Genomic DNA, 8536 nt, shown 5'->3' on the forward strand with positions numbered 1-8536 from the left:
ACGACATTTTCACAAATGATGTTATATTGTAGTGTAAGCTACTTAAGGATAGGTGACATGAGCATCATGATCACCAACCAATCAGGTTTGGCATCATGAGATGAATGCTTCCGAGGAATATCCCCAATGGGTGGCATATCCCAGAATTAGACATCTCACTCAAGCTACTCTGATCTGGATGTGGATCTCTTCTTTGCACATTTAGAACAACACCTACAGCCTCCGTAGAAAGAGGTCAGACATAGAACACTGGAGTATTCCCAGAGCTTTACAACTAATATAAATGCAACATAGCAACCAGTGATTTAAGAAGTTGGGCAAGGTGAGAAAAAGTTAGTCAGCAACTGTATCAGTGGAAATATCACAATGTTAATGTATTCACCTGTAATTATATAAAAAAGAAAAAAAACTGCACCACAAAACATTAAGAGAAGAGCACCAAGAGGATTGCTGCAAATCGCCGAGATGACTGGAATTCTGCCTTGAAAATATGGATTAGCAGTGTACATTGTGTCCACCTGGTATGTGTGAGTTTGGAAGAGAGCAAAGTGTCTAGTTCATCTAGAAAGTCACCGAGTTGTCCTGGTGGGCAATATACGACAAACATGTAGATTTTGACTGGTGCAGTTACCAAGATGGCATAGTTTTCAAAGGTGTTGTATTTAGCTATGGGTAGCAGTTGTTTGTATTTCTATTAAATTAGCAGGCCCGTTCCACCACCTCGCCCAGATGTACGAGAGGTGTGGGCGACTGTGTGGTTGGTGTGCAGCCGGGGCAGCTTTTTACACCATATTTTATTTATTTTATTTACCGTAACAAAAAACTGTTGCATCTTACACCCTTCCCTTTTTGTACATACTTATATATTTTTTTAATATTTTTATTTTCTATTTGCACTGTTTTGGTGGCTTTAAATTTCGTTGTACCATGTACAATGACAATAAAGGCATTCTGATTCTGATTATTGTTTTTAAAAAATTTCAGCTTAGATATAGAATCGTCCATTTTTCAGTCAAAGCTAAATGTAAAACAAACAGACTACAGTAATACAGAAGAGCAACTGCAGAGCAAGCATAAAGTCTATGTCATAAAACCGACCTGTGGACTCTCGCACATTTCCTTGTTTGAGGCAGAGATACTGTTTGTTTTCCCTCATGCTTTTGCAGCGCAGTTTTATGTAGATTAAGATTAAGATCCGATTTATTGGTCATACACACGAAATTTGTCCTCGGCTTTTAACCCATCCAGGTTGGCACCTGTTGACACACACATGCACAGGGTCACACACTCAAGAGACAGATGCCAACCTGGAGCGGTGGGCACCCATTCACAGCGCCCGGGGAGCATGGGGTTATGGTGCCTTGCTCAAGGGCACCTGAGCCGTGACAAGGAGGTGGACTGAAACCCCTCCAGTTGTCATTTCCACCAATCTTTGAGTGGCGAGAGTGGGAATCGAACCGCCAACCTTCCGGATATTGGACGACCGACTCAACTGAGCCACGACCGCCCTATGTAGGGTGTGGTTATGTAGATCAGCAAGACTATATATGTTCTACACAAAAGAAAACAAAAGAACATACAACAAAACAAATACTACAATGGTGACAAATGGTGAGAAAGTAAAAGGCATACACTCAAACAAGTTTGTAAGGGATTGCACAATCTGAGATGAGGCAAAGCTCATTACTGCTTCACCGTGTCTGTCTCCTTTCTGTTTAAACAGTAAATGCGCAAATCCAGCGATACTGATAATAAAAATGCTTGAAATGATAGGAAGCATACAGAAATTACATCTATAGTACATCATAATATTTATTTTACTTTACTATAATTAGGCTTGAACATCAGTGGCGGTGCAAAGGCCTATTGTATTTGTAGTGTTTATCATTTTTCTTATTTTTTTTTCGTCTCATTCCGTTCCTAAATTAATTGCTTGTTGGGGGCCTGAAAATACTCAAAAACTCAGAAATTTTGCCTACGCCCCCAAGGGAATGTGTAAAATTATGTCTTTTTGGGGAGTCTTGTTCATTTCAGGGAAAAAAAATTACTCAACAGTGCCACCTTTTTTGGCCTAGTAACTGCAACTCCTGAAGTCTCATGGAACTTGGCAATCCTGTAGAACACATAAATCCCCTTGGAGCGTTGTCCCAAAATGGCCAACAGGAAATCGGCTATTTTGATTGAAAGATGCCATTTTGGCACCTCAGAGAAGTTATATTTGAATACACTCCTTCTCGATATCAACTCAGAGGCCTGGATATACTCTTTTCATATACGCATAGACGTGGCAGCTCCTCAAAATTTTGTTTTGCCATGAAAAAGGAAGTTGAAATATCTGCCACATTTCAAATTAAATTTGCACCAAATGTCACATATCATACTTAGGTCCTGAACAGATTTTTATATCAATATTTTTTCATTGCCACAGCGCTGCCAACTGGCAACAGGAAGTCAGATGATTACACTTTCTTTAGAAAACGAAATTTTCGCTGAATGGTGCGTCAGTCGGGCCATGGTGAATTTACATATCACAAAAATCATTATAAATCAACCATTTTTAATCTGAATGGCGCCAAATTTAATCACTGTCATGATCTGAGCAAATCTATATGCATATGTCCTGCCAATGCCATAGCCATGCCCACTTAAAAGGAGGAGATATCTTTTACATTCAGACATGCAACTTCTGAGCAGTTTACTCATGACACTAAAATTGTCAAAATATGCAAAACCCTTTCATGATGTAACCTTATCAAAATTGTGCATTTACACTGAATGTATCCCTGTGAATTTCATGCCACGACATAGAACAGAAAGTCCTTATAACTCAAGCATACGACCTTCAAGCTTTACCAAACTTATTTTTTAATGAATAATACACCCTGAATAAAAGCCAATGCAAATATTTTTGGGGATATGCCAAAATGGCGCCCTCGACAATATTACAAAATTTCAGCTCTGTCCCCTTGTTTAACCCACAGGTATGGAAGTTGGCACAATGATAAAACATGCCAACAAAGCCTCTTGGACCCATTGGCTAAATCAAACAGGAAGTTGGCCATTTAGATCTGAAGTCTGATTTTAGGTGCAATTTTTAGGCCTCATATTTTAACAAACCTGCTCCAATAGATATATAATATCATCCTATACTCACAATATATCACCCTGAAACTTGGTCAGTATAAGCATACATCCCTTTTACATTAGTTTAAAAAGGTTGGTCATGGTGGCTGCTTGAATTTGGAAGACACAATACCACATCAACAGGATGTCTGTGGTCCTGGTATTCTATTCTCAACCCAGCCTGAGGCACTTTTAAACTCCTTAAAACCAATATAGGTATTCAAATATCCAAAAATGGACAAACGCTAAAGTGATAGCTGTAATGGATTTTATATGGAACTGAACAAACTGAACATCTTGGCTCTGCTCTCTATTGAACAGCCCCCCCCAAAAAAATACCTAACTACAAGGACATTGTGATGAAGCCGTTTGCCTCACAGAAAAATCATCAATGTGAATCTTTCCTCAAGTAAGTCAGGCCCAAGGCTGTGCACTTGTCAAAAAACATCACACATTTCCTTGACCTTTTCTATTTTACCTGTCTGTCTCTCCAAAATGAGCTATTCTTACTGGGGTTACTTATTGTTTTAAATTAGGATGTACTGTATGTTTGTCGCAACAAAAACGTCATGATGAAAATCCAGTTGCGGTTATTACAGTTAGAACACGTTCAATAGTGTCACCCTATTGAACCTTATCTGACATTGTAGGATACGTGTATTTGCAAAGGTTTTTTGCCATCAGGCCATTTTTGTAAATAATATGGTTGTGATAAAATGGTTCATATTATATATTAATGGTTAATAACATAATTTGTTAATTGTTGCTATAGAGTTTGTATCTTGTGGTACTTGTTGAAATGTAATCAATTGAGTTTCATAATGTGCATGTTAGTCCCTCCAGTCAGTATCACCACCATCCCAGACCCATACTGAACACAACCACATGTCCCACTGTTTCATCACCAAAACCGCACCCTGTCAACACAAGAATTCACAGTTTGAACTATAAAGCCACCCCAAGTTATACATTTCAAACTTTGCTCAGTAGTTACCTCGTCTTTTTAATATGGCTCAATCTACATATTATCATTATTTATTTAAGATGTTTCGTGTTAAATGACAGTCCTTCACAATTTAAAAGTATTTGTTCTTTTTATTGTGAGGGAACGAAGTATTGTTTTTTTTATATTGTTAGGGAATCAGAATGTGTTGGCAGCTGCATTCATTATTTACAAGTATAGGCACAATTAAGTAAGTAGATGGTACAATTGCACTATCACTAATTGAGATTCATAAGGTTATTTTTCTGTCACTCTGAAAGAAAATTTCTAAATTCCCATCTTTAGATAAGATGTAGTTTCAACGTATTCAAAGTTTAAAAATAAACTATGAATACATAAAGCGGTTTGTTGCCATTAACCCACTTCTAGGACATGGCTCTGATTTATCCAACTCTTACACATTCAGGGAGCTTGCTCTTTTTCCAAATTAAAATTCCAGACTTTTTTAAAACTGATACTTTTTTTCCCCAAGACCTTAACTTTATGTACTTGTAACTTGTGTGCCTACTGCCTACTTCATTGGTTGAGATTGTGCCAACTGTGTTTATTAGAAATGTTCATTTTTATAGGCTAGTATTCAATGAACAAATGCATTATTCACAGTAAATTATGCTTTTACTGATGAAAACGTTTCAAAACATGAAAATCACAAGTACATGAATTTCACATCAAACAAGTGTCACAAAAACTATCTATTAAAAAAATGAATGGATGGATGAATGTATGTAGAATTCAGTCTCTTCACTCACATCTCATCCCATTAGGTTAATACAGTACGTGACCAGTTAGTAAAATTATAGTTTTATATCCTACCTTCCTATTTCTCATTTCACAATGCCTTTGAGCATACTGTAAAATTCTACCATACATTTATTTTCCATACTTTATTAAAACTTTCACGCAAAATTCAAGACTTTTCAAGGTCTGGAAAACAGTGCTTCAAAATTCCATACTTATTAAGACTTTCAAGACTTGCGCAAGCACCCTGGCAGTACAGAATCAGAAATTTGTTATTTTGAATTGGTCAAATAGCATCATTTTTGAGAACAGTAAAACAACAACATTTTGAAATTTCATACCAACAGGCTACCATATTTTCTTTTACAAACTTTTAGTTGCCCGTTGTTAGTATTTACAATAACATATGTGGACACATGATATGACGACTGAGTAGAATGACTGACGCTTTGGAGATCTGTAATGTCCTTTTAGACCGGAGGGATTCAGATTCATAATACTCTATTTACGAATATTCTAATATGTCTCAACTTAATTTACCGAAGTTTGACGGAGTTACCGTTTACGCTTGCATTCAGTCTTTTGTGGCAACACCTGTGTGGTAAAATAAGTAAGTACATGCCGAAGGAAAGTAAAACGAAGATGCATTTTAAGGGGAGTTACTCTGTGTAATATGCACGTTGACGCTCACCAGAAACCTCGTCGAGCTCGTGCCCTGGTCAATGGCAGCAACCAGTGGTTCCATCCTTATATTCGCTTATAAAACACAAGAAAATACGTAAATTGAAAAATAAAAACAGATTAAAGGAGGGGGAGGTGGGGGGTCGCTGAATGCCACCAGTAGAGACCTGAGTTCTCCGGAAAGAGTGTCTTGTCTTCTATTAACGCCACTCCAATTTACCGGAATCGCACCCTGTTCGGGGAACGATTGGCTGCTGGCTAGTAGGTGTCGTTCAACTACCGGCCAATCAGGTTCGGGGCAGAATCATAATGTTAGACTGGAACCTCAGTCACAAACGGTTGATCCTTAACCCTTAGTAAAGAACTTTATCCAGCTGACTGCCTTTTCTGTTTAAGCTGGTGATAAGATAAACCACAGTTGGACAGTAGCTGCTCAAAACCGACCTACTGAAACAGGACAGGGGACACTGATATATTACATCACAACAATAGATTGTTCATTAATCTAAGAATTAATGAAGCACTGCTGAGATTATGTCAGTGAAGTTATACAGAACATAATGTCCTTATGTCCCACTTAAGTGTTTTCTGGCTTGTCTCTTAATGCTTGCCATTGGTCTACTTCAAAATCACTCAAATTGTAACCAGTTACCGCCTAAGCATAGTTAGGAGATTATTGTCAATGCTTGCGTGTAGCTGAAATTGCTCAGAAGGGAAAACAGACATGGCAAGTTAACGCTCGTGTCAGCATCCAAAATTAACCAACTGTTTGCACTAAATCCTTAAAATCAAATCAAATCAAATTTATTTATATAGCACATTTCATGTACAAACAATTCAAAGTGCTTTACATAAAATAAATGCATTGCAGCAGGGAGTGGAAGAAGCATTAAAACACATAAAAGAATATAAAGAGAAACAAATAAAATCATTTAAATGAATTTAAAAACAAGCAACAGTCTAGATAAGTTAAAAGATAGCGTGCAGATTTCATGCATAGACACATGAGAAAAGAAATGTTTTTAACCTGGATTTAAAAATGTTTACATTTGGTGAAAGTTTAATCTCCACTGGCAGTTTGTTCCACTTGTTTGCAGCTTAACAGCTAAATGCTGCTTCTCCATGTTTAGTCTGGACTCTGGACTGGACCAGCTGGCCTGAGTCCTGGGATCTAAGAGCTCTGCTGGGTTTATATTCTCTGAACATATCACAGATGTATTTTGGGCCTAAACCGTTTTGGGATTTGTAAACCATCAGCAGGCTTTTAAAATATATTCTGTGACTGACTGGAAGCCAGTGTAAAGATTTTAAAACTGGTGTGATGTGTTCAGATCTCTTAGTCCTGGTTAAAACTCTAGCAGCAGCGTTCTGGATGAGCTGCAGATGTTTAATGCTCTTTTTGGGAAGTCCAGTTAAAAGAGCGTTACAGTAATCGAGTCTACTGGAGATGAATGCATGGATGAGTAGACAAATGTAAGTGTCAGAGTCCCCTCTCTCTCTTCAAGGGCCAACTTTTATTATATAATACTATTTTATTATATACTGTAGTGCATGTTTTGACATGATGCAAAGAGAAATACTTCATTCAGCAAAAAGAAAAAAAGAAAAACAGTTTTGTAGTGTTTTTATATTTGATGAGCACATTAATAGGTTTGTGTGTTGTTCCATATTTAAAAAGTCCTCACACATCATATAGTGTGCAATATCTTTTAGGAAATAATACCTTCAGCCTACCCTTGAGTATGCGTAAATCTTGCTGTACCATTAATTTCCTGATGCAGCTGTTGCAATAGGTTTGGAGTTCATACACAGTCTCCCTCCTATTTCTAATGATATGGATTGAACAAACCTTTATTGGTCTTTGTGAGGAATCTCCCTATTAAAAACACAGAGCAATGAGAAAAGCATTAATTGTAAAACTAAAGGGGTGGCAACTACATTTATAGGTTCTTCAATTTTTAAATAAAACAACAAACTGCTGTACACTCTCTTGTCCATTTCTCCTGCCGACACGTTCACCCTCCCTCATTATAGTGTGTGCTCTATATTTGTCTGATGTAATACTGTGTACTCCACAACATTTTGAAGTAAGGTAGTCATTTTATTGTTATTATGAAGTAAGGGCTCATTTCTCTAACTCAAATGTATTATAAAAATGTACTGAGTGGATTATGAAAATATGAATTAATAAACGAGAAGTCAAGTTTAAAAAGGGCAGTGGGTTTTGGCCCCAAAACTGTGGTGAAAAACCAGTTTAAGGGCAGTTTGGAGTTGCTTGGTACAGGTTGGAACCGGTTGGAACCAGTTTTGTCACATGACACCATTACCTCAGATAAGAATTTGAGATATTGGCCAAAAACCAAACCAATAAGGGAAAAGTGTTGGTTGTGGTCCAATTGTTGCCAGGGAGAAAAGGCAGGGCTTAACCAGAAATTGAATGTATAAAAGCTGTACCATGCTGTACCATACTTTTTCCATTCCTTTTTCTGAATAAACTTTACTACAGCAAACTCTCCTTATGTCCAGTGTGTTTGCTTCCAGTGCTTTGAAGGTGTTTTTCTTAAGGTGTTTAGGAGCCAAGTGAGTCAAACTCTGGCCAAGACTGGGACTTTTTTTCCTAGCAAGCTCTCAGGGTAGTTCATTCCAGTTTTTAGGTATTCATATGGAAAAGCTGAGGGCTGGAACATCTATCTCCTGCCAAGACACACTATACTATCACTAAAAAACAATCCAAACCACTGAAGAAATGCTAAAGAGTCTTCAAAGGTGTCCATCAGATAATACAGTAACCAGATTTAAAGAGTTATTCAATCATCTTTTTCTTCACCGCCATGTGTAGATATTACAGAGGACAGCTACCTAAATTTTACTCCAGCAAAACTCCAGTTATCAATCTGTCAATCCTTTCCGTGTCCGGGCCGGGTGAAGTTTCCTGTGTGCCCTTCCGTCTATTTCTTTAAATTTCAGCTTTGGAACCATACTCCCCCCGGA

The 8536-nt window shown here is 37.6% G+C and overlaps 1 pseudogene; it reads right to left on the reverse strand.

Moving 5' to 3' along the window:
• Nucleotides 1–5617, reverse strand: part of LOC142396105 (glycerol kinase-like) — a 37714-nt pseudogene extending 32097 nt beyond the window's left edge.
• Nucleotides 5618–8536: the final 2919 nt, after the last annotated feature.

The sequence above is a fragment of the Odontesthes bonariensis genome, chromosome 12, assembly GCF_027942865.1.
Source record: "Odontesthes bonariensis isolate fOdoBon6 chromosome 12, fOdoBon6.hap1, whole genome shotgun sequence".
In the NCBI taxonomy this organism is placed as follows: Eukaryota; Metazoa; Chordata; class Actinopteri; order Atheriniformes; family Atherinopsidae; genus Odontesthes; species Odontesthes bonariensis.